The sequence below is a fragment of the Neolamprologus brichardi genome, chromosome 14 (genome assembly GCF_056152115.1).
Source record: "Neolamprologus brichardi isolate AB-2024 chromosome 14, ASM5615211v1, whole genome shotgun sequence".
NCBI lineage: Eukaryota > Metazoa > Chordata > Actinopteri > Cichliformes > Cichlidae > Neolamprologus > Neolamprologus brichardi.
Genome location: NC_142117.1, coordinates 29,272,326 through 29,284,486, shown reverse-complemented (window position 1 = coordinate 29,284,486; position 12,161 = coordinate 29,272,326). Strand labels below are relative to the sequence as shown.

The following is a 12,161-nucleotide window of genomic DNA, read 5'->3' as shown; positions in this document are numbered from 1 at the left end:
CATGCTATATCAATTATAATTATAATGTTGACATTCATTGTTAAGCAAAGCATTCATTCATTTTCATTATATTGATTATTTATTAGTCTTTATCCTTCCACTATTTGAAGAGGTGGTTTTGTGTTTAGCTGTTGTGTATGTCATGTGTTGTTTTACTGTAACAAGAGGAAACCTTTATGCATTTGACTTTTCAATCAGAAACTATTTGTCAGGGACAATTTACCCTTTTAAATAAATGAATGAATTTAAAACTATCTAAATAAGGATGTGATCTGGTAGTCTTTTCTAACTATATAGCCATATTCCAGTTGAATCAGTAACACACAATGCCCAGATCTATGTTCATAACAATGCACAGTTTTTAAAATAAATATTTATCTTTTAATTTACCATTTTATCATATAATTATTGATTTTCAGTTACAGAAAGGAAAATCAGATTTATCGCTCAATATGTTCAAAACTGCGATTAGATGCTCAGATAGCTATAGCCTCTGTGGTGGTTCTTTCCCTTAAGCCAGCTTTTTTATTAATTAACCAATTATCATTTATGTTTTTCATTAATTATTCAGTAAAGTATTTATTTACTTGTGGTATGTAATAACCTGAGTTTAAAAATAAAATAAAACTGATTTTGGTTTTGACTGAAGGCAGCATGGTGGCACGGTGGTTAGCACGCGGCAGAAATGAACTTCCTCCGAAGGGTGGCTGGCCTCTCCCTTAGAGATAGGGTGAGAAGTTCGGCCATCCGGGAGGGGCTCAGAGTAGAGCCGCTGCTGCTCCAAATCGAAAGATGTGATGGTTTGGGCATCTGACAAGGATGCCTCCTGGGTGAGGTGGTGCGGGCATGTCCCACCGGGAGGAGGCCTGGGAGGAGGCCCTGGGGCAGACCCAGGACATGCTGGAGAGATTATATCTCTCAGCTGGCCTGGGAACACCTTGGTGTTCCCCCGGATAAGCTGGAGGAGGTGGCTGGGGAGAGGGAGGTCTGGGCCTCTCTGCTTAGGCTGCTGCCCCCGCGACCCGGCCTCGGATAAAGCGGATGAAGATGGATGGATGGATGGATGGATGGACGTTTTGGTTTGATTTTGTATTTTTGGTTATTTTCTTGATCTATGGTATGATGAAGATGATGATGATTATTTAGTATATTCCAGCTTATTCTGGTTTAGGTTTAGTTCTGCCCGTGTAAAGTCTGTTTCTTAGTCTGCGTCCTTGTGTATTGTTTCCTTTTTTATTTTGAAGGATTGTGTCTTATGTCAGTGTGTCCATCTTTGCTCCCCCTGTCTCGTTAGCCCTTATCTCTCCCAGCTGTGTCTCCCTCCTGTTTTCCATTCCCTGATTACTTCCTTGTGTATATTAGCCCCGTGTTTGCTCTTGCTCGGTGTCGCGTTGTACCATCAAAATATACCTGTGTGTTTCAGTTCTCTGTTGGCAGTGTTGCCTCTCTAAGATGATGACCAGAGGGGCAACTGGTTTCCTGTTCAATAATGTGTGGTGATGTGATAAAGAATAGAAAAAGGGACACACGTTGAGCTGATGTCAGTTTCACAACAGGAAGGTTTATTCTTCCCAACAGCTTAGAACAGCTTCAGGTATCACCACACTAACTGGAGGAAACCTGGTCTTGTTAGGAGAGACGGCATCCATCCCACTTTGGATGGAGCAGCTCTCATTTCTAGAAATATGGACAAATTTATTAAACCCCCCGAAATATGACTATCTAGAGTTGGGACCAGGAAGCAGAGTTGCGGTGTTACACGCCTCTCTGCAGCTTCTCTCCTCCTGTTACCCCCCCCCCCCCCCCCCTCCAAAAAAAAGAACAAAAACAAAAAAAACCCATCTCTATAGAGACTGTGTCAGCTCCCAAACAGACACAAAATAAACTAAAGACCAGCAACAAACAACTTAAGCAACATAAAAAATCACAAAGAAAGAACAATACAGTATCCACATCTGAACCAAACAGTAAAACAGTGAAATGTGGATTATTAAATATTAGGTCTCTCTCCTCCAGGTCTCTGGAGTACATGACTTAATAATTGATCAACAAATTGATTTACTCTGCCTTACAGAAACCTGGTTGCAGCAGGATGATTACGTTAGTTTAAATGAATAAACACCCCCGAGTCATTCTAACTACCAGAAATCTCAAATCTTTCGAATCAACGAAAGACCAAGACAGACTTTTAATTCATGTGAAAGCCTGATGCTTAGCCTTGCCCACCCCAGATGTAAAACTCAAAACCCAGTCTTATTTGTTATCATCTATCGTCCACCTGGGCCTTACACAGAGTTTCTGTCTGATTTCTCAGACTTTTTATCTGATTTAGTTCTCATCTCAGATAAAATAATTATTGTGGGTAATTTTAACATCCATGTAGAAGCAAAAAATGACAGCCTCAATATGGTATTTAATCTGTTATTAGACTCAATTGGCTTCTCTCAAAATGTAAAAGAATCCACCCACCACTTTAATCACACTCTAGATCTTGTTTTCACATATGGCATAGAAACTGAACATTTAACAGTATTTCCTGAAAACCCTCTCCTGTGTGATCATTTCCTAATAACATTTAAATTTACGATAATTGATTACACAGCAGTGGGGAGTAGATGTCTTTCTGAAAATGCTGTAACTAAGTTTAAGAATATAATCCACCCACTGTTATCATCTTCAATGCCCTGTACCAACACAGAGCAGAGCACCTACCTGAACGCTACGCCAACAGAGGTCGATCATCTTGTTAATAATTTTATCTCCTCACTACCTACGACTCTGGTTACTGTAGCTCTGGTGAAAACTAAGGCCTGAAATCAGAAGTACCTGACTCCGTGGTCTAATTCTCAGACACACAGCTTAAACCAGATAACTCGTAAGCTGGAGAGGAAATGGCGTGTCACAAATTTAGAAGATCATCATATAGCCTGGAGAAATAGTTTGTTGCTTTATAAGAAAGCCCTCCGCAAAGCCAGAACATCTTACTATTCATCACTGATTGAAGAAAATAAGAACCCTAGGTTTCTCTTCAGCACTGTAGCCACGCTGACAAAAAGTCTGCTGTTGAGCCAACCATCCCTTTAACATTAACTAGTAATAACTTCATGAACGTCTTGACGGATAAAATTTTAATCTTTAGAGAAAAAATTACCAATAAGCATCCCACAGATGTAACATTATCTACAGCTGCTTTCAGTACCATTGATATTCCTTTTGACTCTTTTTCTCCAATTGATCTTTCTGAGTTAACTTCAATAATTACTTCCTCCAGCACCTTGTGATGTTTTATCTAGAAAGGTCCTATATAAATAAAGATATATATTATATTGTGGCGTGTTGGGGGAACAGCTAGTTCTCTCCCATCATGCCTTGGGACATGTGCTGCTGTTTAGATGTTCTTGTTTTATTGTTTATGGTTACGTTACTTTTAACTGTTATCTTGAATGTTGTGTTTACGCTGTGGTGCAGAGTCACTGACAGTTGTTGTTTTGTAGAGAGAGTGCTGTACCGTGAGTGACTTCTGTTGTGCTGTTGTTGAACCTTGAGGCACATTGTAGCACAAGCAAGTGTTTTAATAAAGAGCTTCCCCTACCAGCTTGGGGTTGAATAGCATGCTCAATCTCTCTCTGTGAGCTTCTTTGTAAGGATTCCTCTGCATGCCACAATATTATTGTGGTGGAGGTGTGGTCCCGGGCGCGGCTGCAGGGGAGGAGTGGTACAGTGAGCTCAATGGGGAGGTGCTGGAGACGCAGGTGAGAACAGCTGATGGAGTTTGGACTGATGATGGTTTCCTTCCCTTTTATAGTGAGACGGGAGAGGAGCGGAGGGAAGGCTGGAAATCAGCTGAGACCGGCGCTGTCAGACTGTGGTCGGTCATAACAAATGAAACTATAAATAAACGTGGCATCTGGCAACAAACAACTGTGCGTGTGTGTATGTGTGTGATGTGCATTTCACAAGTTGTGCCGAAACCCAGCCGACGTGGGGATGTCTGACCCACAGGCTGCGCCGCCCGCCCAGCCTTTGCAGTTCCTGGCGCAAATGCTGGCGGAGATGGCGAAGATGAGCCAGGACCAGGCGGCGGCCCAGCGGGCTCACCTGGCTAAGCTGCAGGAGCAGGCGGACCGGCAGACCCAGGTTCTGGAGCGGCTGGTTGGAGCCGCTGCTCCGCCGAACCCCCCCTCCCCCCCGCTTTTTCGTGCCGCGGCGGAGGCCTGCCAGTGGCCGGAGGTGGAGTGGGCTCCGCGTTTACTTCCTCTGCTGTCGGGGGAGGCTCAGACAGTTGCCCTGAGTCTGAGCCGACCTCGAGGAGCAGCTTCCAGGACGTGAGCCGGGTGGTGGACAGGCTGGGACTCACCCCTGAGGATCATCGCGGGCGGTTCTGGGGCTGTCAGCCGGCCGCGGAGGAACGGCCATTTGCTTGGGCCCGGAAGCTGCACGACGTGGCGGTGCGCTGGCTGCAGCCGGGATCATCAGAGGGAGAGACGCTGCTGGTGGACAAGGTGGTGCTGGAGCAGTTCGTGGAGGGGTTGCCTGCGGAGACGGCGAGATGGGTCCGATTCCACCGTCTCGCGAGTCTAGAGGTCGCGGTAAAGTTGGCGGAGGACCGCCTTGCCACTAGAGCGGGAGAGCCCGGGGACGGCAGCCGGAGACCGAGCAAACAAGCCCCAGTGCCGGCACCGAGGGGCCGGGTACCTGCACCAGGGCAGGCAGAGCGGGCGCTGACACTGAGCCCCACTAATCCTTTTCCCCTCGTTTGTGCCTTCCCAGGGATCAGAAATGAGCAGTGCCGCCTCTGAGCCACGAGAGCAGCACAGATGCCGGGACAGGAGTGCTGGAAGTGCGGGCAACCGGGACACCTGAGGAGGGACTGTCCTCTGATGGAAGTGGGGCAGGTGTTCCGCGTCGCCGGTGCCCCAGCACCCTCTCCCAGTCCAGGAGGGACATACAGCATTCCGGTAAGGACTCGAGGGGAATACACCATGCTTTGGTGGACACAGGGTGTACGCAGACCCTCGTGCACCAAAGCTTGGTTCGCCCCGGGGCATTGCTGGAGGCAGAATGGGTGGAGGTGAAGTGTGTTCATGGTGATGTTCACAGGTATCCCATAGTGATGATGAGATGAGATGATGAGATAGCCTTTATTTGTCAGTTGCAGGTCTTTTGCCCACAACCGAGATGACAGACCTTGCCGACCGTACATACAATACACAAACATCACATTGGGGAGACAGGTCAGGCTAGGTAGCGAGGAAAAAAAACATCGAAATGTGTAACACAAAGGGATGATACAGGAATGCACAGATATCAACACACCATAGCACAATAAACACAGACAAGAGACATGGGAAAGAGTTCCAGTGTGTACATCTGATCTGGGACCGCTGCAATCTTTCGACTGCGCCTCCAACTGACCCGATGTCCACATCAGAGGAAAGGTAAGCGTTGGAGGTGGCGTTGGATCCGCCGTTGGATCCGGCGTAGGGAGGGTGATGCGTCGGTGAGTGCTTATCAGTATCAGTATATGTATGTGTGTGCGTGTCCATAGTTCAGCTGAGACTGAACTATGGACACGCTATTATTAAAGTATAAGGGCAAAACGCATAGAGTAACGGCTGCGGTTAGCCCGCGTCTGTCGCATCCCCTAATTCTGGGCACGAATTGGCCGGGGTTTCATCATCTGTTAGGGCAGTATGCGGGGATGCGATCACAACCGTTAGTAGTCTGTAGTTTCTGCGCGGCACTCAGGGGTGACGCGGGGTCGTCCGACACTGACTCCGGGGAGGGGGAGACGGCGGGTCCTTCATGGGAGGCCCCGCCGGCTCCGGAAATTTCCCCCGTGGGTGATTTCCCACTTGAGCAATCTCGTGATGACACCCTACGCTCAGCCTTTGACCAGGTGATTGAGATTGATGGTCACGTGGTGCGCCCTGAAGCCGTGCGGACCTACCCGCGCTTCATTTTATTAAAAGATAGGTTATATCGAGTGAGTCGTGACATTCCGCAGGGCCGCCGGGAAATGATTTTCCAGGCGGCTCATTATAACCCCATGGCAGGGCATATGGGTTACAAAAAACTCTGGAGCGAATAACGGCCTGATTTTATTGGCTGGGCATCCGAGCAGATGTGCGCCGCTGGTGCGCGTCCTGCCCGGTCTGCCAACTTGTTAATCAGCCGGCCATACCAAAAGCGCCTTTGCGCCCGCTCCCACTCACAGAGGTCCCGTTTGAGCGCATTGGCATGGACCTCAATGGGCCATTTCATCGGAGTGCACGTGGCTACCGCTTTGTATTAGTCCTGGTGGATTATGCAACGCGGTACCCGGAAGCAGTCCCGCTGCGCAACATCTCTGCAAAGAGTGTGGCGCAGGCACTGTTTCAGGTCATCTCCCGAGTTGGAATCCCGAAAGAGATACTGACTGACCAGGGCACGTCGTTCATGTCTCGCACACTGCGGGAACTGTACGAATTACTGGGCATTAAATCTATTCGGACCAGCGTCTACCACCCTCAGATGGATGGGCTGGTGGAGCGGCTGAATAAGACTTTAAAGTCCATGATTCGTAAGTTCATAACTGAAGATAAACGCAATTGGGATCGCTGTCTAGATCCTCTGTTATTTGCAGTGCGGGAGGTGCCCCAGGCCTCCACGGGATTTTCTCCCTTTGAACTGCTGTTTGGCAGGAAGCCACGTGGGGTGCTCGACCTGATTAAAGAAAGCTGGGAGGAAGGTCCGAGCCCCGCCAAGAATGAGATTCAGTACGTGTTGGACCTGAGAGTGAAACTCCACACTTTGGGGAAGTTGTCACGGGAGAATTTGCTACAGGCTCAGCAGCGTCAGCAACGCCTGTATGTCAGAGGGGCTAGACTCAGGCAATTTTCACCGGGAGAAAAAGTGGGACAGGCAAAAATAAAAAATGTCATGTGATGACCCCATGTCATGAGAGACAAATGCTTTCATAGTTCTATGTAGCTACATTTTAAATATTTAAAACACGGAATACATATTGTGTTAAGACAAAATGAGCCACTACAGATGCATCCAAAATTTGTTCCGGTGGGATGAGCTGACAAAAAAACAGAGGTGAACTGGATCTATGCTGAATCTGGTCAGTCGGTCCCCATCTATTTTGGATGCTGTTCTGCAAGTGGACAGAAACTCAAAATACGTTACATTTATTCCCACTATCATGAGGTACTTTGAGAGGCTCAACATAAGGATCATAAAGACCATTCTGGTAGAAATTTCCTTCATTAAAATACAATATATTTCAGCTGTCATGGCCCTTACCTGTCATGGTCTGGGTGAGTCACAGTAAATTTCCACAGTGCTGCTCTCCACCTTTGGGTGGAGCCTTCGCTGCTCCTCCCCTGAGTGCCATGTGAGACTGATTAAGCCAGCTGTATATAAGACCAGCGTCCAAATCCAGCTTTCACCAGATTGTCTGCTAACCCTCATTAGTGTTTGGTCCTATGTGTCTCGCAGCACTCATTGTTCTAGTATTCACCTCTATGTTCTTGTCTTCCCAGTTTTTTCCTGACTCACCTTACAACCTTGCAATAGCCTCGCTCACCTGAACATTGGACTCCATTGCACTCCAAATAGCTGGTAAACCTCTCAATCTGTTTTCTCCAGTCTCACCTGCTCGCCCCCCTGCCTTCACTGTTTTGGAATCACGGATTACTACTTCACTTGACTCACCCAGGCCTCATTATCCTGCTTCCTCCCTCTCACATGACTCCACTTGCTACCAAGTAAGACTGTTCAAACTAACAGTTTGGAGTAATTCAGTCATTTCCCCAAGGGCCAACCTGACTGTCTTCTGTACCACTGTTCCCCTCGCCAAGACCTCTCAACCACCATTCATATTCTGGGACGATCTAGTCCCTGAGCTCATGTACATAGTGTTTCACGTCACCTTCTTAGTTCATAGTTAAATTGAATTGAATCTTATTTTGAACATGTTGAAAAAATACAACCACATTGAAATATAAAAAGAGACAAACAAACGAAGCGAAACAAGAGGAAAACAAAGCAACCACAACTACAAAAAAAAGAAAAAAATCCCAAACACAAACAAACAAAAAAACCTTTCATGTTCAAAAAGGAGCAGGAAGAAGCATAATTTTATTTAATCCCACCCCTTTTCCACTGTTTAGTAATCAATACACTACAGAAATGTCCGTTTGTCTATACACATATTTAATAACCCCAGTAACACCATGCTAGTTCATAGCATCTCACAGTTTACTCAAAGCTTGTCTTCCTAGTCTCCACTTCATTCATGTTTCCTAGTATGTCACAGTTTGTTCTTAGTTCACATTCACTGTATTTCACAGTTCATGTTCTTATCCTCTTGTATGTTCATGCCACTGTAAATAAAACCCTTGTTCACGTCAAAGTTCTGTTTCTTGGCTTGAATTTGTTTTTGGGTCCACTCCACATTCTGGCTTCCAGCTGTGACAGTTACTGTTGGGTCTAAGTCAGACCCCGCTGATCCCAGAACTTATTCCCGTGAAAGAAAAACAAGGCATCAGCGATCGATCTTTTTACTTGCAAGGGAGGCCTTGTCGGTATCCTAGCTCATCACAGTGACCTCTCCGACTGCCACCTCTCGCTCCCTTTTATTGGCAACGTTCACACAATAAACAATAGTTTACAACACGTACCTTCCCCACGTAACCCCCCTTGGTTACAAAGACAAGGCACTGTGTGTGTGTTATGTGAGAGTGTGTGTGTGTGTGTGTGTGTGTGTGTGTGTGTGTGTGTGTCAGATCAAAGGGTCCTATAACATAAAAGCACAGGAACATCCTTGGTCATAAAGAGGGTAGTCTCCCCCACACCCCTAGATGGTTCACCCTGGATAACACAGTGAAGCCATACAAAGGGGAGGAAGTTTACCACATCAAAAAGATAGCGTAGTGGTTAGACTACACGCCTTTGGAACAGAGGATCGCAAGTTTGATTCCTGCCTGGGGCGTCCAGGATCAACAAGGTCCGCGTCAGGTGTTGAGGAATCCCCCCAAGGACCCCAAGAAGACCCCAACTACCGACCAATAACCTGCCTCAGTACTACATGGAAGCTCCTGTCAGGCATCATATCGGCTAAGATGAACAGGCACATGGGTCAATACATGAGCAGGACACAGAAAGGAATTGGCAAGAATACTAGAGACGCAAAACACCCAGTCCAGGATGAGACAACGAACATCCAAGAATACATCACGAAGATGGCCCCAACTGACAGCGTGCTCAGTGAATACCTAGGGTACAAGATCCATAGAGGCTGTGTAAAGATGCCCCAGAGACAATCCAGATACAGACGGACAAAATGGTGGTGGCTAACCAACCGGACATAGTAGACAAACAGAAGAAGATGGCCGTAGTGATCGATGTAGCGGTTCCGAATGACAGCAATATCAGGAAGAAGGAACACGAGAAGCTGGAGAAATACCAAGCGCTCGACAGGATGTGGAGGGTGAAGGTAACGGTGGTCCCTGTGGTAATCACGGGGACTCCCAAGCTAGGCGAGAGGCTCCAGCAGATCCTGGGAATAACATCGGAGATCTCTGTCCAGAAGAGCGCAGTCCTGGGAACAGCTAAGATACTGCGCAGGACCCTCAAGCTCCCAGGCCTCTCGTAGAGGACCCGAGGGATAAACCGCAGGGGCGTGCTGGGTGTTTTTAATAAATGCACTTTAGAACAAAATGCGGCAACATGACGCCGCCTGGGAACATCTCAGGCCCCCCTAGGTGTGGAGGCCTGTCTCCACCCACCACACTCCCTACTGGTGGCTGATATCCTCAGCTATCGGTACGTTGGTGGTTCTCGGTGTCCGGGGCTGAGCGCTCAGGTATGTACTTGATGCACTCCCGGCGGCAGCTTGGTGGGGCCTGGCACCTGTGGCTGGGTCGGGCCCCTTCCAGGAGGTTGGGTGCACTCAGACCTAGTGCCTCTGGGACCGGGGCTCGGTCCACTCTGGCACGACTGGCTGCTGGCAGAGCGAGACAGGGGAGGGGCAATAAAGAAGGAGGAGGAGAGGGAGAGGACAACACCACGCCCACACACTCCCACAGCCTCACAGGATGTAACATTCCCCCCACCCTATATTCACACTATACAAAACACAGAATCAACTCATCACCGAGCGCTGCGTGAGAGTGCATCAGCCACCAGATTTTCAGACCCTCTCTTGTGGTGGATAACCAGATCATAATCCTGCACCTGCAATGCCCAGCGCATTAGTCGCTGGTTCTGGTTGTACATGCGTTGGAGGAAAGTAAGGGGATTGTGATCTGTATACACCGTTACTGGAAAGGAGCTAGAGCCCACATACACAATGAAGTGTGGCAAGGCCATCAGCAGCGCTAGAGCTTCTTTCTCTATGGTGGAATAGTTTAACTGGTGGCGCCTGAACTGTACAGAGTAATAGCAGACTGGGTGACACACACCCTCTGCGTCGTCCTGCAACAGCACCGCACCAGCTCCGCACCAGCTCCGGTGGCACTGGCGTCGACTTCCAGTTTGAAAGGCTGAGAGAAGTTGGGGGCAGCCAGAACTGGGGCGCTGCAAAGGAGAGATTTTGCAGACTCAAATGCATGCTGGCATTCCCCTGACCACTCAAAAGGGATTTTGGGGCTACATAGCTTTGTCAAAGGGGCCACAACTACCGCAAAGTTCTTGCAAAAACAGCGATAGTATCCACTCATGCCCAGGAACCGCCTTAACTCCCGCCTAGTGGCTGGGGCCGGGTAGCTGAGGACAGCCTCGACTTTTGCCTCTACCGGGCGAACCTGCCCGAAACCCACCTTTTTTCCCAGGTATGTGGCTGTCGCTTTGGCAAACTCGCACTTAGCGAGATTTAGAGTTAACGAGGCGTCGGCCAACCGCTGGAACACTGATTGTAGGATGGCCACATGCTCTTCCCATGTGGCCGTGTATATCACTACATCATCCAAGTACACATTACACCGAGGCACATCCCCCAACACCAGCTGCATTAAACGCTGAAATGTGGCCGGAGCGTTTTTCATGCCAAACGCCATCACGGTGTACTGCATGAAATGGACGGGTGTGACAAATGCAGAAATGTCGGAGGCTCTGGGGGTCAAAGGCACCTGCCAATACCCTTTAAGAAGGTCCAGTTTGGAAATGAATGTGGCAGGACCTATATTATCGATGCAATCCTCCATACGAGGAAGTGGAAAAGAATCGGAGACAGTCACTGCATTTACCTTCCGGTAGTCGGTGCAGAAACGTGGGGTGCCATCAGACTTGGGCATAAGCAAACATGGGGAGCTCCAAGGGCTGTGGCTCGGTTGTGCCAAACCATTCTCTACTAAATAACTGACTTCCTTCCTCATCACCTCGTGCTTTCCCATGGGGCAGCGGTACGCGTGCTGTTTGATTGGGGTTGCGTCACCAACACTGATATCATGTTCACAAACACTAGTACGCGAGGGCACATCACCAAAGAGAGAAGGGTAAGAGTGCAGTAGGCTAAGCACATCTTTGCATTGTGAAGGAGCTAGATGAGACAAGTGGGCCGTTACCTCGGCTAAGTAAGCTGAATTCGCCAACCGCCCACACTGTTGTCCCTCAGAAACCATATGGAGATCGTCGTCAGCACTGGCCTCTACGCTCAGCACGGTGGCAGAGACAGAGCTGGAGGTTGCTGCGCTGGCAACAGTCTCATGGGTTTCCCTATCATGGTAGGGTTTTAACATGTTAATGTGGCACAGGCGTGTTTTCCTCCTGCGTTCTGGGGTACTGAGGACATAATCTGTCTCAGACACCTTCCTCACTATAACATACGGTCCCGCAAAACGGGCCGAAAGAGCAGAACCAGGCACTGGTAGCAACACTAAAACTTTGTCTCCAGCCTGAAAATGTCTTTTCACAGCCTTTCTGTCGTACCACTTCTTCATGCTTGCCTGGGAAGTACACAGGGCCTCTTTTGCTAATGAGGTAGCACGCTGCCAGCGATCCCTACACGTCTTCACAAAATCTGCCACGTTAGTTTTTGGAACACCCCCGCTAAGGAACCTCTCTTTCAACATCTTCAGCGGGTAGCTGGGCTGAACCCTAAGGACTCCTGCTTAACATTGCGTATCGCAAACAGTACAAAGGGGACACCCTCATCCCAACTTCTTCCCGTGTCA

At 48.3% G+C, this 12,161-nt stretch overlaps 1 pseudogene; it reads left to right on the top strand.

The window, feature by feature from the left end:
- Positions 1-3,656: 3,656 nt before the first annotated feature.
- LOC148098958 (uncharacterized) lies at positions 3,657-5,091 on the top strand (annotated as a pseudogene).
- The last annotated feature ends 7,070 nt before the right edge of the window (positions 5,092-12,161 follow it).